The 26,343-nt window shown below is 27.4% G+C and overlaps 1 protein-coding gene across 1 annotated transcript in view; it reads right to left on the bottom strand.

Annotated features, from left to right (window-relative positions):
- The window catches only part of LOC129962329 (nephrin-like), a 262,750-nt gene that overhangs the window by 95,639 nt on the left and 140,768 nt on the right, over positions 1-26,343 (bottom strand). The gene's annotated exons all lie outside the window — the stretch shown is intronic.

Raw genomic sequence — 26,343 nt, 5'->3', positions numbered from 1 at the left:
GAAAATCATAATAGCGTTTTTGTAGAAGATTAGCTATTAGTAATCAATTTTATTAATGTTTTGATTTAATTTGTTTCGAAACAATTTAAAATGTAGCTCAAAGACAATTTTGCAATAAGAAATCCTTGAGTGAATTATAAAATGCATCATTTAACTTATTAATATGAGCCATAAGCGCTATCACTTTATTTATTAACTTACGTATCTGTATAACTGTATTTCCATACCAAAAAAAAAATGTAAATACTTAGATGAGGCTCTCATCAAATGGGTCCAAAAAATAAGTTAGAAAATACTGACCACTCCAAATGGATTCATTATTATATTACTATTAACAGTAGTAATATATTCTATATATATATTACTAATTTGAATATATTAATATAAATATGTTACATATTTGAATTTGTTATAATTATCTTTAAAGAAAAAAAAAACATGTTTATTTTTATAAAATTTTATTCCGTTTAAAACTTACAATTTGTAATTAAAATTGAGATATGAATAACTTCTACTTGTAAAAATGTACTATATATTTACTTTTCCTGTTAATAACAGACATTTAATTGGATATGATATATAATTGAGCTTTCACGTTTTTCTTCTATATATTATTTGTAATTTAATGTTCTTAAATTTTGCATATACTTTTAATATTCTTTTTGACAATAGCACATGAAAGTGTTATAAAAATATGTCATTATTAATGAAATCGATAATTGAGGAAGAAGATAAATAAAAAATTACAATATGAAAATAAATAACATAATATTTTCAGATCGTGTGATACATTTTCCAATTAAATACGAACGCATTTCTAAAGGATAAAGTAATAATAAAGTAGAAATCTTCATGAAGCTGCTTATTCGCTAATAAATTAATGTTTAAAATTATCAACAATCCTTCAAATTAATCAGCATAAATACTTAAAATAAAATACAAATAAATGAATGATACAAATAAAAAATTATGTGAGATATTGTGTTTTAAGATAAGAACCTTTGAGACAAAAAACCATATTTTTTCTTGCGAAAGTCTGGCGACTTAAAGGAATAAATCACCTTAACAAAATTGTCCATCTCATATATAGTATCTCAATGTGATAAAACCCATCTACGGAACCTCGCTAACCGAACCGAACGAAGATAAGTAACAAAATTAAGATGAGTTGGTGCCATTTATTAAGACTGCTCCGTATTTGTTACAAGTAACATAAGATTCTTTCTGTTGAAACAAAAGCGTTAGAACAATGGATGCTGTAGGAAGCTAAAGACTTCTATCAACTTGAAAAGTTCCGCTATGAATCACATATAACAGAGTCATAACTGCAGCCCAATTTTTCAAATCCTGGTAGACTATTCGAAGATAGGTGAGGTGAGAGTACTATTGTTTCTAGAGTAGCCCAATTTATGGCTGTTTTTCCTCTAATTCTTATATTATATATAGAAAATAACTTTTCATTTGAAGTCGCATTTAAATAAATTCAAACAAATACAAAATTGATTCCTCTTTGTTTGTTTATTTTTCTTGATTGAATCTTATACAAATCAAATCTTCGTTACAGATTAGAACAACATTTGATGCATATATTCTTTAGCAAGTAAAACCATAACATTTCAAATATATCATCTTATAAAAAATATTTTCCCACCATCCTAAAATTATAAAAAATAGCCCTTAATTGACATAAATTTCATTTTCACAGAAATATTTCTCGAATTGAAATAATTTTTTCAAAAATTAATTTTGGCACATTTTATAACAAATATTGTCTCATAATCATCGCTCTAATAAATAATTGCCCCGCATTAAAATGTCAAGCAAAAGTTATTGTTTAGTTATATGATTTATATGTGCAATTTTGCAATTTCTAAAATTAAATTCTTTCTTCGAACATTTTTACTTTTGCTTTTATCTCTTGATACTTTTGAATATATATGTTAACATAACTGTCGCTTGATATTATTGGAATTTCTTTTACTTTTTGCCTTAATGTTGTCCCATATTTTAATATTTTCATTTTTTTTACTTCATTTCGCTTATCATACGTCTTTTTACACACTTGAATAAGTTTATTATTCAGGATTTCAAGTAATAAGATTTTATTTCTTTCAATTTTCCAGTTATGATGAATGATTAAACATTTTAAACCGGCAACTTCGAAGCCTTACTTTAAGATAAATATATCAATTTTTTTACATATATGTGACAAACTGTGATTCTAAGAAGGATATTTTTATCCGAAATATTTAATATTAATCACTATTCCCATTCAGATGGATGATTCCTCTTAAGGAGTTGTATAAAAATTCAGAAACTATATGATTTTAAATGTTATGTATTCTTCTTTTTCTTATTTATATATATAGAACAGGAGCTGCAAGCACAGTCACTAATGCATAATAAGGATAATAATAATGTCTCTAATAATAATAATGATGAATGTTCACGTGTATCTGCTTGGTTATATACACACCAAACCGTCTGACAAAGAGGTACCAATCTTGGTACATATATGTTTCGTAAGTTGTAAATGAGCATCCTGGAGCGATTATTTTTTTAAAAAAAATATTTATAATGTAAATGAAATTATCCAAATTTTGATGTTTTACTTTCACCATTTCCAAAAATATTGCAGCAAGAAAACGATTTTTACATTTTCTTAAAATTTAAAATATTTAATATTAATATAATATTTTAGTAAGCATTTCTAGAATCTTGGTAGATTTTTTAAAGATAACTATTTACTTAAATTTCAAGAATAAAATTCCGCTGAAATTTAAACTGTTTTCATTGTTTCATCAGGTATTATATTGAGTTACTTTCTTCCAATAGCGAAAGCGAAAGAAGAAGAATTCCTTTAATCACAAGTGTAATTTGGAAGATGAATACAAAAAAATTGCAATTACAATATCTCGATATTTTGAAAATGTAGGAATTGGACATTTAAGTGCTTAAAAGAACCAAGACACGGACTAGTCTCCATTTCAAAGGCTCATTTTCTCAATGAACAGAATATATGAAAGATAATTAAAATAATATATGTCAATTTCTGGAATCACTCATATGAAAATATACCTAAACGATTAAATATAGTCAATATCCCAACAATAAGGCTAATTGCCAAAGGCGACTAGTATTAAATAAAATTCTCTTAAGCTATTTAAAAGGCGAATAATTCAAACTGTAATTACGAGATATGTTATCAGAAAAATCCCTTATATATCAAATCACTTATTATTAATGTTACCTTTACCGAAATTACTTATAATTTTTTTAACGAATTTTAATACGAAATAATATGAAGTAATCAAAGTCCCCATTATGCAAGTATTAATTAGAAAATGTTAATGTTAAATAAATATACACGCAAAGTTTATTATAAAGAACTAACCCGTAAATGAAATATTATTTTTAAATATGCATCATAAATTATGGGAAAAGTATTACTGCTTTCATTATAATGTTATAAAATTATTTTTTCTTCATAATTTCCGTTATATGATATTTTCAATTATTTCGCTGAAGAAAATGTACAGAAGCAGTAAAAAGACGATGGATGAATTGCGAGTGAATCATTTCTTTCTAGATGATAAGATTTTGTGAGAGCTTTTATCATCTACTTTCTCATGATCAGGCTGTTTAATTCCTACTATTTCCTGTTTATTTCATTAAAACTTTGTCAACTGATTGTAATAAATATTATTCGTTATTCCCATAAAGAGAATAGTGAAATGTTAATTATTAGTGTATAATGAAAATATTTATTAATTTAATAACATTTATGAAATAACAAACATGAAAGAATATCTATGTTATATCTACTATATGAAAGAATATCTTACTGTTATTAATATTGCACACTCTTATTTAAACTTTATCATTTGTGCAATGCTGAACTGAAATTTGTTTACAAAAGCATTTGTATTGATCATAATTCAATCCTCTTCAATGTTTTTGAAACGCAAGGCAAGATTTAATAATAATAACAATGAAAACACTGGAGGTTGTTGTTTTTTTGTTATTTTCATAAATTTCCTTAGGTATTCCTTTTGATTATATGTATTCTTCAATACTTGAATTATAAGTTTTAAATATTTGAGAAGATTGCTATGAATTTCATCTTATACTTCGCACGGAAATTTTAAAAAACAAAAATGAGATTGTTTTCGGCAAATTCGAATGAATGGACATTTTCCAAATCATTAAAGCTTTTGGAATATAAATATTTTGCATGCTTCATTACAACATATTTACCGTACTTTCAGATGCGTTTGTAGATATACATTACCATGAGTTAGAAAAACAGAAATATTCAAATGTTATGGTAAATTATTTAATTAATAATTTATTATATTTCAATATATATTTTCGTAAATGAAGGTTATAGTGTGTACTGCAATCCTCAAAAGAAATTTCAGATTTTAATGAATTCCCGCATTTTAGGCTTCCCCGAATTCGAAAAACACATTCTTTTATTATGTCTGTATGAACAAAATAACTCAATAGCGTTTTGAGTTAGGTTAGATGAAATTTGTATATAGACTTTAATCCAAATGTGAAGATTTCAGTCGAATTTTGAACTAAAATTATTCGGAGGAAATCTGTTTATCTGATTGTTCAATTACAGTTGAGCTCGATTTCAAAACTCAAAAAATTAGGTCGGTAAAATATGCTACGCATTTGTAGTATTTAAGTTAGCTAGATTAACGTCCCGTTTTAAGCAATACTAAGGCTATTTTGGGACGGACCACGTAATTTTGAACCACGGTCAGAGGATGAGGACGACACCTGAGCTGGCACTTCCCTCTCCACACCACGCCACGCCAGCGGGGGAACGTTTGGCCTTGACGGATTTAACGCGCAACAGACCCTTTATACGACGATCTCAAACACGTAACATTAAGGCTCACGAGCCGAGACCTTACCACCAGGCCACCGCGGCCCATTGCAGTATCTAAAATATAGATTACTGCCAAATTTCGGAGTTATATATATATATATATATATATATATATATATATATATATATATATATATAAACATGTGTACATATGAAGTTAAAGCAAGATTTAATAAATAAATTCCTTCTGAATACTTTGCCGAACAGTATAAAACTAAAATACTTAGCAATTTAAGTTTTAGAGGCGGAATAGTTAAAGACAGTTGCTACAGTTGATATAAATTTTGCTATGAGCATTTTTTAAAAATTATGATTTATATATATTCATTCTTTGATCAAATTTGTAAAAGGAGCTTTAGAAAGTACATTCAGCCAGGAAAATATTATTTATCTTATTTTTAACGTAAGTGTCAAGTGTATTGAAATCACAACATTAGATCTAATCAATCTTAAAAACTTTTCTATTTAATATTCTGAGCAAAAAGGGGAAAACATATGGTCATATAGAATCCATTCCTTTCTGTCTTTTTTTTTTTTTTTTTTTTTTTTTTGAAAGATGAAAAAGTAAGACCAAATAGACAATACGTGGAAGGCAAGTCCTTGAAATGCTTTCACGAAGACCAATCAAGTAAAACTCATATTATCAAAGCATCAACTAACCAACCAATAATAAAATATTTTGATCTTTATTAATCAGGTAGCATTAACCAAATTGTAACAAAGCTAACGGTTAATATATTTCTTTCAGATGTTTTCCTCTGTACGGTTTATTTCTGTTTGTCGAAAATTATTTCATCAGTTCAGAAACACATTACAACGCATCAATATCTGCGTTGTTTTTCTTCCATATATATCATGCATTTAGAAATCCGCTTTAATAATACGAATTTGTTGAAAAATCGATTTTTTCCCCTTAGATATAAATAATAAATTTAAAGTAGATCCCATAAATTAATTAATGTAATACAAATGCTTTGAAATACTAATTTTTTAATATAAATAATCAATTTAGAAACGATCCAACAGATTATTTATGGTGATTCAAGTATGTTAAAAAGTTACTTTTTTTAGAAAATATTAAGTATTTTTAATTCAATATTCAGAATTTCTTAACAATTTTCTTTTTGAAACCTTTTGAATTTTGAATTTAAACTGAATTATTAAGAAAATTACATTGGTTTTTACATTTCCATGATAGTGATTTTATTGCTATTCTACAATTTAAATGTGTTTTCACAAAATATTAAATGACGATAAAATCTTACAAAAAAAAACTCTAAAATTAAAATGTAACGCATATTTACTATTCAAAATCTGTGCAATAACTTCTCAATATGTTCTGAATTACTGAATATGTAATCTGCTTTAGAGAGATTTTGAAGTTGACTTAATGCTTTACAATTTTAAAAAATGAAAATTCCAGGCTGCTTAGTCAACGAACGCCATTGTTTTAAGGTTATTTTTTTGTTCAGGATATAGGTAATAAATTTAAATATCAACAGTGCTTTTACTTCACCCAAAAACTTTATACTACTTTTCACTTTTCAATACGACTTTGGGATTTAATAATATATTTTTCAAAGATATTTTTTGAATCTATTTTATTTAAAAATATAAATACTTTATTGCATTTTTCAAAATTATATTTCGAATGTAGTTATATATATTTACTAAATAAAGATATCAGTAAATATACATTAAAGATATATGAGCCGTTTATTTTAAAAGTGGGCCAAGTCCATTTTTGAAAAAAATAGAGATAATGGCAGTTATAGATAAAACTTGTTATGATCTTTTTATGAGTAAAACATTTATAGTAAAAAAAAATATTTAGATTCTAGCATTTTGGAGATGGAAGTTTTAGCTCTTAACAGTATTGAAAATCTGTTTATTTTGAAAGTGGTGCAAGTCTATCATAGATTAAAATTATGTTTGACCGAATATATTACGACAAAATTTAGCTCCGGTTGCTCTATGGTGAAGGAAATGTTGCCGTTTGACATCATGTCTGAAATCTAGGGTGTTTCTATTTATCTATTTTTGATATTGAAAATCGGTGGTTGTATAGTATTTTAGAAATAATAAAAAGTATATCTTAATTTTGTGTGTCGATAGTAATGTTTACTTCCATCACCGATTATTCAGTCCAGTGACAGCGAAATAATTATCATTGATCATAAATTTTTATTGTCAGGACATTCATTTCTACCGAACGATCGTGATTTTGGAGTGGAAGTAGACAGTAACTATTCAATCCAGAAATCAGTTCCTTGCATATTCCCCAGGGTTACTATAAAGTAATACAAAATTGTCGAAAACATAATAAATTTTTAGTATATGAAATTAAACATGGAAATTTATTTTCAACCCAACCTCTGGAAAAAGCTGTTTTAAAAAGAAAGAAAAATACCGATGGAGAAACCGTGAATTGATTAACTATATGCTGGATTAGATTTACAACGGATGCACCATACAAAATGTTCAACAAAACTTTGATAGAACGAGATTTTGAATTTAAGATTATCGATTTGTCAACACTACGAGGAAGGTAAAAAATTCCAAGTAATTTCAGAAATATAAAATTATCTTTTACGTAAGAAAAAAATGAGATTTATTACATCTGAAAAATACAAGGGTATGATGGATTTATTGCTTTATATACCTCCCGTTCATCATGAATTTTTTTTAAATGTTAAATCTTGAATAAAATTCAAATTGATTATACCTATGTATAAACTAAAATATATAATTTCATTGAAATTCTTAATAAAACTGAATTGTTTGTAGTTATGTTATATTTTCTACTAGAATAATCTTGGTTTTGTTTCCCTTTTTATCAAATGAATAAATATTTATAAAAATTTGAATAGTATTTTGTTTTTATTCTTAAAAAAAGGCTGATGCAGATGAACTATTATTTCCCAATTAAATGAATGATTGCAATAATTCTTTAATTTTGAAAGTGAGGTAAGTTCATTTAGTTATAATGAAACTCTTATTTTTTTAGTCAGCACTTTAAACACTATTGGATTATAAACCTACATTATCTGGTACCACAAAATATAATATATATATATATATATATATATATATATATATATATATATATATATATATATATATATATATATATATATATATATATATATGTTGAAACGCAAATCTTTAAATATCTCGCAATAACAAAAAATGGTCTTTCCCCATTTTCAAAATAAACGGCTCAATTTTGAAAGTGAGGCATGTCAATTCAGTCATAATGGAACTCTTATTTTTTTAGTCAGCACTATAAACACTATTGGATTATAAACTTAGATTATCTGGTTCCACAAAATACAAAAAAAATGTATCTACTAATACTTAACAATATTTTTAAATTTATTGAAACGCAAACCTTTAAATATCTCGCAATAACAAAAAATGAACTTGCCCCATTTTCAAAATAAAGGGCTCATATAATTCTCTTCAGCAATTTTCCAACTTATGAATTGCATCTATTTACAATTTAATTTCATAAGCAAACAAAAGTGAGTTTGCTCTGCATGAATTCATTGTTAGAATATTTACATAATGATATGTTTAAATAATGTTTTTATTGGATTTAAGTATTTACCAATATAACATTTTAATGGTGTTTTCTTATATTTCAGTAAACGTAAAAGTAAAAAGAGTGTAGTCCGTACACTCCAAACCAAAGTACGTTTTCCGCTAGAGTGTGTTTTAATGCCAAAGTCTAACACCAAAGTGTATTTTTAAAAGCTATAACATTAATTCATTTTTCAACAGTAAAAATGATTACTATTCTTGTTTATCACTCATACATTTTAATTAACACACTTGAAATTCATGTCACTCTGTTATTCCCGACGCTAACTTTAAGCATGACATACACATGAAAAGATCTGTCAATTGAACGAGTGCATAAAATCGTATTCCTTGCGATAACAGACAATTCTCAATATCACAGGAAACACAATTTTTTATTGATTTAAAATTAGAAACTGACAAAATTTACTATCAATTCAGATATATACAAAAGCGATTGTATAAAAATAAAATCTAAAAAGAAATCAACGGAAACATCATAATTATTATAAAAATTCGAATAGCATTCCCAATAATATGGAAGGCTAATATTTTACATCGATCCATTACTAAATTGACGATTTGGGATGTTAAGTGGATTTTTCTGATTTAGGAACAGTGAAAGTATTTATACAAGGCAGAAAAATCATAAAATTATTTATGATAATCATTTATCAAACTAAGAATCTTTTCTTTAAACTATATACTTAGCTTATTAGAACTTAATAATTTGAAAAGTATTCGCAAAATATTTTTCCCCAGATATTTAACACCTGCTTAAATGCAGTTGTTAAATATCTATCTATTGTAAATATATATATATATATATATATATTGTAGTCTATCCAGAAAAAGTTTAAAATTTTTTTTTTATAAATCTTTTCAAACATTTATTTTTCTTTTCCTTATTTTTGTTCATTAATGTTTATCCCTAATTCAGTATTTCAACTTTGTTTCCAAGGCAAAATGCTTCGAAATTAAATTCATGGAAATAGAAATTAATAATGTGATGTGCTTTCCAATAAATTTCCATGAACTGACTGATGATGTCTCTTTGAGAATATCTTTTAAACAATATATATATATATATATATATATATATATATATATATATATATATATATATATATATATATATATATATATATATATATATATATATATATATATATATATATATATATATATATATATATATATATATATATATATATATATATATATATATATATATATATATATATGTAATAAAAAATTTGTACATAAATTGTATTTAATTTGCAGATAAACATCGTATTGCCTTGAATTTTTGGATGAATAATTCTGATACATTTTATTCTTTAAAGTCTTGTTTAACCCTTTAAAACTGAGCATGGTTATTCTTTTAATAAAAAAAAGGATTAAATGTTTTCAGTATGTAGATCTATAAATCGAAATTTCAATATATCATTGTTTACCTAGAAATTTTCAAGTCCGATATAAAAATATTTGGTAGTCTATCCAGGAAACGTGATCAGCTGAAGAAATGCTTTAATTACCTTAAATTACGAATAACGTCTGTGCCTATTCCAAGAGTGGTGCCTGTTTGCAATCTTAAAGCAATTATAATGTCATTTAAAAATTAAAAAAAATAATAACTTTATTTGAAATTTCCAGAAAATAAGATGATTTTGTAAGCAGGAATAGAATGCAAAATTGTGTTCTTTAAAGATGTTGAGGAGACTTTATATATATATATATATGTGTGTGTGTGTGTGTGTGTGTGTGTGTGTGTGTGTGTGTGTGTGTGTGTGTTTATACAGAGAGATTAACTGTAAATTCTTGAACGGACTCAATTCATAAACTGAAATTTTATGTTTCCAAGAACACTAGACACTGAAAAAATAATAAGTCCGAACCATTAATAATAAAACTATTTTGTTATACACGTTATAATTATTTTGTCCTATTTCTGTCATCTTGAAGTATAGATTAACTGCCACGATTCATGTTTCCAGTTTTATAATGAAATGGTGAAATTTCCAACTGATAAGATAATAAATGATGTGTCAGAAATGATAAGGTATTTAAAGAGATTTGTCGAACTGCAAATTATTTTTTTCCAAAATTACTTTAACTCCTCAAAGTATGGATAATTTCCTTTAAACATATAGCAAAGTCTTAAAGAACATATACTTTTCTTTCGTTGAAAAAAACCTGAACAACTATAGTGGTAGAATAATTAAATAAAAAAAATTATAAACAAACAAAACCTTATAAAAAAACAACCATATACAAAATTTATTTGCTTAGATTTCCAATTCGTCTTGCACTTTCAATTTCAAAAGAAAGGTCGAACATAATGGAAATAAGCATTCAAGATATTAGTTTAAAACTTAATCCTTTTCTTTAACGTTCGCTCACAATTCTTTTCCAAAGCATTTTTGGTTTTTCTTTCGACTTGCTATCCTTTGACCCCGAAGCTCTAAGTGTAGTTGTTAAAAAGAAAGTAAAACCTCGAGAACGAATCAATCGATGCTTAAATAAATAAAATAAAAAAATATTTAGCAGATCTGCTGAGGAGATTGTATATTAGTAACAAACATGAACAAATAAAATCTTATGAAAGATAATGAGCGAATAATTTTCGAATAAAATCAAATGAAAATTTACGACTTTGAAAGATCAGGTAGGTTGATTTCCTGGAGAATAAAACAATAATATTTAGTTCATTGCTATTTACGCTTTTGGAGGTAAATACAATAATCATGTGGATTATTTAGTTATATTCTCGTTAGATTTGATAAATTAAAAATGATTGGAGCTGATTTATGTGTTTTTAACATTTCATATGCGTGGTTTGCAAACATTTTTGTCAGCAATTTATTCTCTCCATTTTCAAGCATTGCTAATTTTACCATACTGAAAACCAATATTTTTTGTTTCTAATTGTTTTTTTATTTATAATAAAAATATTATTTCAACATTTAAACAATATTTTATAATCTTGAGCCGTCCACTGAAATATTAAATATCTTAAAATCTATATAGCTCAGCATGTAATAATATTTCTGTGATAAAACTTTTCATAAAATATTTGTTTGGATTTTCATAAGTATTTATTTTCAATTAATAGATTTACATATCTCATGAACATTATTTATTTAAAATATCACATAAAACAATCTATCTTGCAATAGTCGAATACCATAAGAATGATAATACAGGGTAACTTTGTTATTAAATCTGAGTTAAGAAACATGGGAAATATGCTGATATCAGTATTTAAATTCTTCATAAATAATACAAGAAAATATTTTCTTATATATTTTAATATTTAATATTTTAATAATGTACAAGCTTCTTTCAAATTTAATAGAGTGGAACGAAAATGGTCTTAATTTTTTTTAGTTGGTTAATAGTGAGGAAAAGTTGCATTTTAGGTTCAAAAACAATATTAAAAACAAATTGTTGCAATATTACATATCTTGAGGTGACGCAAAAAGCTTGACATTTGTAAAATAATTGAAAAAAATAGAAATATTTAAAAAGGGCCTTTGGGAATTTTTCTTAGATTTTACTTTGGTAATAATGCGGAAAAATTGCCTTTTAGGTTCAAAAACAATATTTAAAAAATTGGTTGCAATATTACATTATCTTAAGGAGAGAGCTTGAAATTTGTAAAAAAATTGAGAAAATGGAAATTTTTAAAAGGGTCTTTTAAAATTTTTCTTAGATTTTAATTTGGCAATAGTGGTGAAACATTAGCTTTTAGGTTAAAAAAGAATTAAAAAAAAATTCTGCTTGTAATACAACGAGATTTTGAGGTGCCAAAAAGAGCTTAAAGTTGGTAAAAAATGGAAAAATTTTAAAACTTTGATACAATATTTTTATGAATTTTTCGTTCAAATAATGTTACAAAAGATGACTTAAAATATATTTATAAATATTTCAACTTGAAAAAATTATTATTTACAAAGTATAATAATAAAAAAAATTATTTTTATGTCAAATTTTGCATTTTTTATTTTGTATCCTTAATGATTACAAAATTTAGCTGCTGCAAAATGTTTGTTCCTACTTCATTGCCACCTTAAACATTTTTTTTTCAATTAAATTTTGGCATATTCACACGTGAGTCAATGTTTGCTCTTATGTATCCTTCTCTTGCGATTGAACCACAGACATTTTCAGCTGATTCGACCATCAGAATCACAGCTCTTTCCACTGTATGCATGTGACAAGATTGCCGGGGAAAGTCGATAACTGAGTCCCCTATATTATTTGTTTCAGCTTCAGATGCCTTCTATATAAAGTTTTAACTTAATATTAAACACCCAGGCACTTGGTGGTTTTATCGCCTCTTGTCTATTTGATGGATCTGGTTAGTTTTTCTCTTTTTGTAAAGAACATTGTTATTCTTCAGCGTTGTCATTGTCGCCAGTAATCGCTTCTGATGCACTAGTATATTTTGTCCCTTCTTCATTAATCTTAACTATTCTCCGTAGTTCTTTACTTTTCTTGTTTCTTTCTTCTTCAAAGCGCTTGTGATAGCAATATAAATATTAACTATAACCCTTTTCCTGTTTGGGCATTAATCGTTTAGATCCTTTTATTCCATAACTGGCACATTTTTATATACAAGTCACCAATATCAAATAAACGTCTAGCTTCTTTTTAAAATTCTGTGAGGTTGAAATTAAACTTATCTGAAAAATGTATTATGAAATTTATTATTTTCTATTTTTAGACTTTAATAAATTCCTGCATTTAGCATGACAAGCTTTTATCATTTTTGAAATTCTTTTTCTAGAAGCGACGGGAATAGAAGCTCTTGACCACATTTGTTCTATTATGTCAACTAAAGCGTCACATATTCCGCTTACGGAAGGATCCTTCTCTGAAGCAGTTTTGAAGTTATGTCTAATGTAACAGTAGCATTACATTCATCAGCAGTGTGTTCAACTTCAAGCAAATCACTAAATTTTCCGAACAATTGAACACTCCGATATTTGTCTTGTCTTCACTAATTTAGACTGAGCTATTTTTACTCACAGCAAAGCACACATGCAGAAACTAACTAATCTAACTAACTAAAACTAAAAATCAGTTACGTTAATCAGTTACATAACAGCCTTAACCAACTCAAATGAACGCGGCAAAGCTATTGATTTGAAACCAGTTCTGTCTTTGTCAACGAATGCAGACAATCTCCGCTTTACCTCAATAACAACGACTCAGTGCCATGCCAGTGTAATAGTAAAACTGTTTTTATACTTTTGTACATATGATAATACCTAATGAAAGCTTTTATTTCATAATCGAGGTACTCAAAAATCCTTAAAAAGTTGTAAAAAGTGCGTTTTTATGAACTTTAACGTCCTTGCGGCACCACAAGATCCAGTATAATATATATATATATATATATATATATATATATATATATATATATATATATATATATATATATATATATATATTATATATATATATATATATATATATTATATATATATATATTATATTTTTTATTTATCTTATCTATACCAAAAGGCAACTTTTCGCGCTATTACAAATTAAAATTAAAATTTTTAAAAAACTTTAAAATCCAACAAAAATTTCAATTTTATGAAACTTTAATGTTCTTGTGGCACCTCAAGACCTACTACAATATTTTTCCTATTTATAATTTATTTTATCTACACCGAAAGGCAACTTTTCCGCGCTATTACAAATTAAAAATCAAAATCGATTTTTTTCGTTCCACCCAAATGTACAAGCTTCGTTATTTACAAGCGCGAATTTAATTATATTTGGTTTGACATTATTAAGAAGTTAATTTTATTAATTTAATTGAAAAGCCGAATAAGCTATTTAAATGGATTTTGTTTTTAATTATTTGCTTCATTTTTAAAAACGGATATTCTGACATGTAACTATTTTTATAGGTTAGTAAAAAAATTCAAATGAAATTAGTTGTTAGATATGAATTTGAAAACTGGCTAAATTTTTAAAAATACATAGTATAAGACAGTGTTTCTCAACCTTTCATTATTCGCGGTCCAGTTTTCAATTATAATTTTCATAGCGCCTCCTTCCCCCCGCTTACAAATAAAATGTATACAACAATAATGTATATTGAGTATTTTTGATTCTTTTTTTAAATTATTTTTATCTAACTGCCAAAACAAGAGTAAAAGCCAGCCAACGTTGGCGAGAAACCACATTTGGCATTTTGCCAGCGGGTGGTAAACAGATGAAGCGAATGAAAGCGGGGAAAATTTAAATACTATATTTGAAATGAGAGCCAAACAGGGAGAAAACTTTAAAAGAATATGAAAGTAGAAAAATTCGTTAATGAAAGTTAACCTAGACGGGATGAGCTAAATTTAGAAACTGGCAATGCATTTTTTTCGAATAATAAAAGAAATAAAAAAGAAACACGACTGAACAAAAAAGAAAAATAATAAGTTATGTTTGTGGAAGGGAATCCACACAAACGATGACGTCTCGAGTAGGCGCAGAGCAAATGTTTTCTCATAGAAAGAAGGAAAATGCTCGGTAACGCAGTTTCAATTCCAGCTAATCTCATTCGAGTCGATCCTTCTATCGCTATCGAATTTATCATGAATGTGTATGTTATATATGTTTTCGTGTTAATTGCATTATTAAATATTCATGGCAATAGATTTATGTAGAGTCTGGATAAATTTTTAAACGGAAGTAAGCGAGAATTAGACGATAGTCAAGCACCAACAAATACACAGAAAAGCATGGTTCCGAAAATAAAACCAAGAAAATATTCTCAAGAATACTTACATTTTGGGTTTATCAGTACTGAAGTAAATGAAGAGGAAAAGCCCATGTGTATAATTTGCTCAAAAATGTTGGTCGTAGGCAGCATGAAACCTAATAAACTTAAATGACGACATTTGGAATCGCTTCATAGTGAGTATAACAAATCTAGAGAATTCTTCGAATTAAAATCATATAAAAAGCAAAAATTATTTTTTAAAGAAACTTTGTGATTAAAAAAACTTTAATTACATCTTACAAAGTTTCATATAAAATAGCCAGATGTAAAAACCCTCACACCATTAGTGAAGAGCTTATTTTGCCAGAAGCAATTGAGATTGCAGAAATTATGTTTGGAGAATTTTTCAAAACAATTGCAGTTCATACTTCTTTCAAATGATGCTGTTGCTTGTCGAATTGGTGATAAAGCTGAAGATGTACAGTGTCAGCTTTTCTCGAAGTTGCGTGATAAATTGCTTTCAATAAAGCTTGACAAAGCAACAGATAGTAATAAAGAAGCTCATTTAATTGCCTATGTTCGATTTTATGATAATATGTCAGTAGTAGAACTACTTTTCTGCAAACCATTAGTACTCAAAACAACAGCGCTTGCATTATTTGCTATTTTAAATGATTTTATGAAGGAGGCAAACATAGAATGGAAAAATTGAGTCGGAATATGCACCGATGGTATTCGTTCAATATCCGGGAATTTCCAAGGTATACAAGCACTTGTAAAACAAAAATTGCCTCAGTGGTTCTGGATACATTGCATGATCCAGAAAGAAGTTTTTGTTTCTAAAGAAATGAGTCCTGGTCTGAATACTGTGTTAACTACGGTTGTAACTGTAGTAAATTATATAAAAATGAGACCCATGAAATCAAAAATCTTTTCCGCACTTCGTAAAGACATGGGTTCAATACATGCAGCGTTACTATTTTATTGCGAGACAAGATGGTTATCACGTGGGAAATTTTTGCAATGTGTTTATGAATTAAGAGAAGAATTCGCCATTTTCTCAGAAGAAGAAAACAGACCGGAGGCCGAGAATTTTCACGATGGTTTATTTGTGATGAAATTGAGCTACTTGGTCGACATATTCGAGAAATTAAATAACTTGAATCTTCAACTCCGTATATAAACGTATGTTGGATACTAGTGATAAAGTTAATGCTTTTTGTAGAAAATTAGAATTGTGGAACAGAAATTTAAAGGGAAAAAAAAACTAGCAATGTTTGCAAATGTGGATGATTGTACTAAAACTTACAAGGCTGAAGAAGAACATGTAAAAGTTGTTTTTGTAACCATTGAAAATCTTTTAGCCATGCTGGCAAAAAAAAATTTAAAGTTATTTTCTTGCTGGCGACAAACTGATAGCAAGTTACGAGTGAGTTAGGGATTCAAATCCTAAGACTCCCGAAGGACTTTCAATTGATGAGGAAGAAAAATTCATAAACTTCACTACAAGTGGCGAAACTAAAAGGCAATTAGGCAATAAGTCACTATTTGAATTTTGGATAGGAGTAGAGGATGATATTTCTGCACTAAAAACAAAGGCATTTCGCATTCTATTACCATTTTCAACATCCTACCTTTGTGAAACTTGATTTTCTGTTGTGGCTTCTTTGAAGACAAAATACAGATCTCGGCTAAATATAGAAACAGAACTGAGAGAGGCTATTTCTAATATTAAGCCTTCCTTCGAAAAATTTTGCTCTGAAAGACAGGCCCAAGGAAGTCACTAATAATTATTAATTTTGTTTTTAATTTAGATGTTTTAATTCAGTAAGTTTTGATTTAGTAAGTTGTTTTACTTTAAGAAGTTATTAAATATGTCGAAATGTATTTTGTCTTCTATGTGTATGTCTGCTTTCCTTTCAGTCAGTTAATCAATTTTTTATAAATAATATTTTATCTTGGAAATTCTCGCGGCCCCCTTCTAGTGTGCTCGCATACGCGAGCACACTAGAAGGGGGCCGCGATTCTCAACCTGTGGGGCGCGCCCCTCTAGTGGGGCGCTCCCCACAGGTTGAGAATCGCTGGTATAAGAACTATTAGAGTCCTTGAAAAAAGTTTCAAGATAATCACTGGAGAATTTAAGATATATATACATAAAATTTTTTAAAGAAAATTTTCCAAAATACTTTTTTACATCTAAATTTTAACTATACAAAGTTATCAATTTTCGAAAATAATTGCATCAATTAATACTAGTACAAAATTTATAAAATTCTTCTAAATGCACCTGCATGTTAAATAATTTATAAAACTCGTGTGAAATAAGTAACGAAATAATCATTTCAACAAGAAGTGGATAAAAAGTATAATATTCACCGAGCGCATTCACCAAAATATAGTGCCAAAACTTTAAGGAGGAATTGATAACAAAAAAAAAATTATTGGAAATATCTAAGTAATTTCTGGCTCCTTTCTTTAATTGGGGTTTTCTTCTCTAACTAAACATGATATATTTATATAATTGCAAAAATGTATACAAAAAATTAACCATTAATATTATTCAAATATATCTCATAATATACCAAAAAAAAATTGGAAAAATAATCAGAAATAAAATATTAAAGAAGAAAAACTTTTTATTTTCAGAAGCCAAATAAAAATTTCGTATAATTATATATCACATTTTGAAATAAAAATTGGAATCCTTGTTGTCACCAATAGACATGCACACACATGTTGCAGCACCGTCTAAAATAAAAAATGTAAGAAAAATGCTAAAAAAAATGTATTTTCTAAGAATACAATACCATGAAAGTTATTTTTTGGAATTATTATTGAAAATAACTGATAAATCTAATATATAAAAATCTCATGTCACGGTGTTTGTGTTCGAACTCCTCCGAAACGGCTCGACCGATTTTCATGAAATTTATTTTGTGTATTTGGTAGGTATGAGAATAGGTAGTAAGGTATATTTCACAGCGCTAGGCAATTAGGGTGTTCCTATCCACGTTCACCGTACACTGAGGAGATCAACGCTTGCTTGAAATCATCGCCACTGTGACGTAATGTTGAAATAGTCCAGCTAAAAATAAACACGTGCGTCCAAATACTACAAGATCCATCTGTTGATTCATTCAAGATCTATCTACTGACACGTTCTCGGACGAATTGTTAGATATCGGTGATGGAAAAGTTGCTGTCTATGAAAATACTGGATGCATAAAATTGCCCACTCATTTCTGCACTATCGTTGATTTGAGAAATGCTCTCATTGACCGCATATTTCCCGTGTACACACATAATACATAAATCATGCGTGGCTGGCTGAAAGAGCCATTTTGGCAGCAAAAAATGTGGACGTCGACAATTTAAACTTCAAGGTACAGCAGTTGTTGCCAGGTGACTTGATATCATAAAAATTGATCGATACAGTTTGCAATGCTAACGAAGCTGAAAATTATCCAACAGAGTTTTTGAACTGACTGGATTTGCCAGGCATGTTACCACACCTTCTACGACTAAAATTTAGATCTCCTATTATTATACTTCGGAATTTGAAGCTTCCATGGCTGTGCAATGACACGCGATTGCTCATTAAAAAATTGATGAGAAACGTTATCGAAGCCACCTTTTCGAATGGTAAATTCCGAGCCGAAAATGTATTGCTGCCACGAATTCCAATGATTCTCACAGACGTGGCAATCGAATTCAAACGCGTTCAATTTCCTATTAGATTCGCATTCGTAGTGACAATCAATAAGTCGCAAGACCAAACGATGTATGTTTGCGGCTTAGATTTCGGCACAACATGTTTTTCACACGTGGTACGTTCTCGCGTGGGCAAACTATCGAGCTTATTTGTGTTGGCTAAAGACGGACTGAGAAAAAATATCGTATACTCAATTGCTCTTCGAAATGAATATTGATTTTCTTTATTTCATTTTTATACTTTAGGACAAAAAAATATTTTACTTTTTTCACTTTATGTTTAACTTTTAAGAGATCAAACAATGTATATGTTCGTTACATTAATGAAATATATTGTTTTGAGAAAATGAATGGTTGGGGTTTTTTAGTTTTTATCGGCTATCATCGTCTACGGTGCTCCATTCCTCTTTCTGTCATAGATCCCATCCCTACACACTTACAATACATTCGTTAATAACCAAAATATTCAATAGAAATAATGTATAAGGCAGAACAACGTTTGCCGGGTCAGCTAGTAATACTATAAATTAAATAAAATGACTAAAATAATACTTTAAATCAAAATTATGATATATTTATCATGTATTTTTACTTTCATTTAACATTTTTAGAGACATTTTACTAGCAAATTTGAATTACATGTAGACATAATACAGATTATAATAAAAGCCATCACATTTGAAATTATTGAATAATACCTCACACTTGTTGAATATTAGAATAATATTGTTCCTTGTTGTCAAATGTTGAAGTTCTTCCTTTGCTTGAAGTTTGTTACGAATATATCCATTTCTTTCATTGCTGTTTCAGATATTAATTTAACATATTCTTCAACAGATTGATTGTGACATGGAAATTCTACAGCTCTAAGGTATTACGGAAAACGATTTGCATATTTCTTTCAAGTATTTGTCCGTTATATGCAAAGTAAGTGGAGACAAATTTGCAGAATAGTTTGACAGTAAATTGAATCAATAAAATTGGCTGCCATGAAATTCAGTTTAGAAAGCCTGAAAAAAAACCCAAACCAATTTGTTCTTTTTTTTCTCAATTGATTATTTTCAGAGGATCGTTGAATTATTTTTCCAGTTATTCTATTACGTAGTGTTTTTTCAAAAACTCATTTTTTGGAAAGAAAAAACAAGTTTTTGATTGTTTAAAATTTTTTTTGAATATCAAAAGGGTGTGACTAATTATTTATAAAAACTGATGGGATTTTTAGAGGTTTTTAAAAAAACTACTGCACAACAATTACACACTCTGCCCGTTTTAAAAATACTCCAGCCCATTCTATTGCTTAATGTTCCGCCTTTTTTATTTATTAAAATGATTATCTTGCAACAATATATTATAAATGTAAAATGCTTAAATGACTACGTAAAGAAATTTATGAATGACCGTTCTGGATATTTACAGAACACTTATTCATACAATGTAACTAAAAATATATTAATTAACTTACTTGTCACAACGCATAAAGCAAAAAAAAATTGCCCTACCTTTAACCTCCAGAAATCAGATGAAGTACAGAGAGAGAAATGATTGCATGTGAGAGTGTAGCTGACACTAGTAAAAGTGTGTGTATCTAGGAGCTCTTGTGTGAAATCCGAAAAATGAGTTCAGATTTAAATAGGAATTTAATTATATATATATGTAAATAGTAATCGATAATTATTATAATTTGATCCTTAAAATATAATAAACTTGTGTTGCCAAGAAAGTGTCACCACTTGTGTCAAGGTACGTGACAGGGACATTTCATATTATAGAAATATAACAGAATTCGGCATGCATCACGATGAACAGCAGAAATTTGGGCAAACTGAAATTCATTTAAAATCTGACGATTCATTTAAAATCTGACAATATGTGAGAAAAAAATATAAACTTGTGTTGCCAAGAAAGTGTCACCACTTGTGTCAAGGTACGTGACAGGGACATTTCATATTATAGAAATATAACAGAATTCGGCATGCATCACGATGAACAGAAGAAATTTGGGCAAACTGAAATTCATTTAAAATCTGACGATTCATTTAAAATCTGACAATATGTGAGAAAAAAATATAAACTTGTGTTGCCAAGAAAGTGTCACCACTTGTGTCAAGGTACGTGACAGGGACATTTCATATTATAGAAATATAACAGAATTCGGCATGCATCACGATGAACAGCAGAAATTTGGGCAAACTGAAATTCATTTAAAATCTGACGATTCATTTAAAATCTGACAATATGTGAGAAAAAAATATAAACTTGTGTTGCCAAGAAAGTGTCACCACTTGTGTCAAGGTACGTGACAGGGACATTTCATATTATAGAAATATAACAGAATTCGGCATGCATCACGATGAACAGAAGAAATTTGGGCAAACTGAAATTCATTTAAAATCTGACGATTCATTTAAAATCTGACAATATGTGAGAAAAAAATATAAACTTGTGTTGCCAAGAAAGTGTCACCACTTGTGTCAAGGTACGTGACAGGGACATTTCATATTATAGAAATATAACAGAATTCGGCATGCATCACGATGAACAGCAGAAATTTGGGCAAACTGAAATTCATTTAAAATCTGACGATTCATTTAAAATCTGACAATATGTGAGAAAAAAATATAAACTTGTGTTGCCAAGAAAGTGTCACCACTTGTGTCAAGGTACGTGACAGGGACATTTCATATTATAGAAATATAACAGAATTCGGCATGCATCACGATGAACAGAAGAAATTTGGGCAAACTGAAATTCATTTAAAATCTGACGATTCATTTAAAATCTGACAATATGTGAGAAAAAAATATAAACTTGTGTTGCCAAGAAAGTGTCACCACTTGTGTCAAGGTACGTGACAGGGACATTTCATATTATAGAAATATAACAGAATTCGGCATGCATCACGATGAACAGCAGAAATTTGGGCAAACTGAAATTCATTTAAAATCTGACGATTCATTTAAAATCTGACAATATGTGAGAAAAAAATATAAAGCAAAGTGGAAGATACATGGAAGAGATTTTATTTTTCGGAATCTTTAAGTCAAGCAAATTGATTATCCCAACTATTTTCACAATTGAAAAACGAAAGCTTAACATTTTTAAGTATAATATAAAAATGCTTTGTATTGATTTCTTTTTCGTAGATTTTTTAGCAATATGTATTCACTTAAAAGGCAGAGAATTTTGTTAGATGAGAATATTTGTGGTGATAAGATTTTTGTAAGTTTAAAATGAAAATATGATTATAAATAAAATAAATTAAAATAATTCAGAACAGTTTTGAATAAAGGAAAATGTAAAATTGTATTGTGAAAATATATAATTTTATAATTTTACAAAAATTAAGAGTTTTACAATTATAGCTCAATATTATTTTTTGCAATAAAAATAACTTTTCATGCAAGACATACATCTGAAATATACCTTAAGTTGGATGAGATGAACAACTTATTGATTGCGAAGTGTCTATAATCTATCCTTTCTTGGAATATATATATCTACGGATGAATAGTATTGTTTTGTTTATTACTAAGAAATATAATTAATATTCTGAATTGTAATACTGAACAGAGATGACGATATCTCTTACCCTTTCAGGTGAAAAAAAAATGTGTTGTAGAATTGTTTTTGTTGAATTTTATTTACTGCATTTCAATTTAAACATAAAATATATAGGCTTTAATAAGATTTATTTATGTTCTTTCATTTATATATTTTCTTTAAATAATAAAAATATAGTATAGGCTTTCTACCGAAACGGAAAGCTTACTTCGAATAAAAAAACGAATTTTATAAAGTAATTCTTGCATGTTTGGAATAATTTAATAGATATTATTCTCTAAAGGATCATCACATTAGAGACTAATTGGAATAATCAGAATTTTATTAGTCAAAATTTCAAAAAAATTCATAAGGAGAATATTCTAAATGTACTTAAAAATAGCTATACACTATTTGAAAGCTATACACTATACACTAGTCTTCAATCAAGTCGATCATTCCAATAAATAACTTAATCACACGACTATTTTAAATAATTTTTTTGATCAGTAATGATGTATTGATGTGAACCTGAATATTAGTCCCTTTCTTAGAGAAGTTTGCGTATTTAGGTAATATTGTTAATTTAATGATGCAATGGGTATATTGCCATTTTTCTTTTTTAAATTGGATATAAATTGCAATACATGTACTTTTTTATTACATTACTAGTATCTAGCAATACATATACATTAAAAAAATATGTAATTTCTTACAAACTGTAAAATTAATAAAATTCACTCCTGGAAGATATTTACAAAACATCTGAGTTAACCGAAATTTCAAATTTGATAAATACCAGAATCAGAATCTCAGCCCCATTGGTTATACCATAAGAAAACTTCAGAGTTTACATTAGCCCTGATAAGAAAAAAATATTTTCATTGAAATTTTTCTGACCTGGTGTAATCTATATGCTTATAATTAAATTAGTGCATTTATCAATTATGTTGATTGTCTTATTCTTCATTGAAATCAATGATTAATGAGCAAATCAAATAAATGATCAAAGACAATTTTGGACTCATAAAACACTAAAATTACTTCAATTAGTTATCATATATGAAAGTTTTCATCAGGTCTTTAATCTCGTAACTTCGTTTGTTTGAGAAACTATATTGAAAACCATTTTATAATTTTCAAGAGTGACTATTTACAAACTGGAAACTATATATTCTTTATGAATGAGTCATTTCACTTCTATAAAACCTCGAATTAACTTTTCATGTCCTTTGAAAAAAAATAGAATTAATCTCTTAAAGAGGAATCGAATTGTTGCTAATAACTTCCTCCTTCTGCTTCTTGTATAAGATTTATCTTATTCTTACAAAACTTACTTCCAGAATAATCATAAAGAAGATACGTAAATGATCAGAACCATAAATAAAGAATCAACAAATAATCAACAATGAAAACAATCTTTTTCACCTACAGCTTTCTATCGTAAAATTATGGATACATATGCAGTAATGTTTACACTTCTAATTTCAAGAATTCTTCGAAAAAACTTTCATTTTTTCGCACATTTTTGGAGCATTAGAAGAAAATATCGCAGCATAAAAATCATGAAAGCCGTTTTAAGAATAAATTTAGTCCTTGGTAAAATAGCAATCAACCAGGTGTTTTGATTATAGATGCTTACTATGAATATGTTTTTCAAAGATAAGCTTAAGTATTATATCCCTAATATCCTCTTTCACTTCTTTTCATGAATTATGCATTTTTGAGAAGAAAATATTAAGAAAAATAAAACTATGAAAAATCCCAAATACTAGATGTTGAGCTACTTGATCATGGGTATAAATATATCGGCTAAACAATTCCTACCCCATAATATTTTCTTAAGTAAAACTTTCTTCATTTTTAGGCTTATATGCTGATGGGAAAAAATAAATAATATATTAGACTGAAGACTTCACCTTGGTCAATACAGATTTATGTATTTCTTTAACTAAAATGTTTTATCGAAGTCATTCTCTTTAGAATGGGAAATGTATGAAACATTTCAAAAGTGATTTCTTTCTTACCTGGTGGGCGAAATGTTGAATTATTTATGAATATTTTGAAAGTGAAATATTTCCTTATAAATAGACCTAAAAGTTGAAATGATACCAATTTTCTCTAAAGCCTTTTTTGATATAGGAATAGAGGTTCAGGATAATAAAACTGAAATTATTAATTGAAAATAATTTGAATTGTTCATAATAATTCACAAGGTATTAACATATTTGTTTATTTATTTAAAAAAAATTCTTTTTATCTTATTTAGATAATTCAAATTATTGCGCTTAAAAAATTAATAAGAGGAAGAAAAAATATTTTTGATTTAAAGTTGACATGTCCTTTATGCGAGAATTTTCGTGGTCGATAAAATTATCTGTTTTAGTACAGATAATAGCCCAGTGACCTTTGCAGATTCGATATTGTAAAACTCATTTTGATACATACAGAAAGAAGAATTTAACGTACTTTAGTTTTATGTATCCCAGTTTTTCAACAGGGTTTGAAGCTTAGACTATAGTTCAACAAGCTTAAAATTTCAATTTTTTATATTTTTAGGGCAAAACTCTTCTTTAAAAAAAAAAAAAATCAATACATAACCGTTTAGTAGATTAGCTCATAATTTTCAGAATAATACTTCAGAATGATACTGTAAACGCAAAATTTAGTTGTGAAATATACTTTTATGGTCTATACAATCGATAAAATACTTAGAAATATTTTTTTTAAGAATTAGAAATGAGACTGGAAATCTATATCATTGATATCTTTCTGTGATCAGTTGTTCCTTATTAATACTTTTTCAAGATTTCTTCCGTAATTTCAATATTTATTTATATTCTCTTCTTACTGCTTATCTTTTCAAACAAAAGTACACAAAATAATAAATTTGTTAAAAGATTATCAAAACATTAAACTACATTTACTATTATATAAAACTATCATTAATATAACAAATTATCCGATTTTATAAAGAAAAAAATAACAGTGGTTGTTTTTTTTTTGTATATTTCACTTCACTTCATGGCTGCAAAATTCCATAAAGCTTATCAATTCAACTTTAATATAAAAGTGTTTTCTACATATGTTGATGAAAGTCACTTATATATCAGTCGATAGAGTAGAAAATCGATGCATTTCAAGTCATTAAATAGATACAAAAATTTTTAATATTTCAATTTTCGACTATCTTTACTAATTAGAACAAATATTACAGATTTTTCATTAATTCACAGTCATTAAAACTAACATTTTTTCGCTAGAAAATATGCACATTTTCTTCTGTCACAAGCCTCTTTTCTTAAATAGAAAAATAAAGTTTAAGCGTTTTATTTTATTACATTATCCTTGGATATTAATAAAATTTAAAGGATCTCATTAAGTTATTTAATATGTTATAAGATTTCTAAAGTGTTTATTTTATTATTTATTAAATATAAATATTAAATTTTAACGAAGGAATATCCAGCTTTATCTTTTTTGTTGGATGGCTTTCTTTAACCAAGCATTACTGTTTGTCATACAGATTTAAAGTTATAACAAGAATAGAAGAAACTTTTTATATCTCGTTGTTCAGCTCGACGCTTTACGTATAAACTCATTTTTTTTTTTTTTGCATTTACTAATATGATGAAAAATATAAAGTTTTTGCAGAAACATATGTAATTAGACTAATAAAAGCATTACCGCCAATTGCATAAAAAAAGCCGAATAAAACTTTAGATGTTCTTAAAATGTCACACATTTAAGAAATTGATATTTACTATCCTTTAATAGTTACATAGTTAGAATTTATACTGTCTTTATTATAATTTTTCCCATAAAATAAGTCAAATAAGCATCTGAAATTAGAATCAAATTTCGTTGAAGTCGA

Source organism: Argiope bruennichi, chromosome 2 (assembly GCF_947563725.1).
Source record: "Argiope bruennichi chromosome 2, qqArgBrue1.1, whole genome shotgun sequence".
Taxonomy (NCBI): Eukaryota; Metazoa; Arthropoda; class Arachnida; order Araneae; family Araneidae; genus Argiope; species Argiope bruennichi.
The sequence above is the reverse complement of the archived record's forward strand: the minus strand, read 5'-3'. Positions and strand labels throughout refer to the sequence as shown.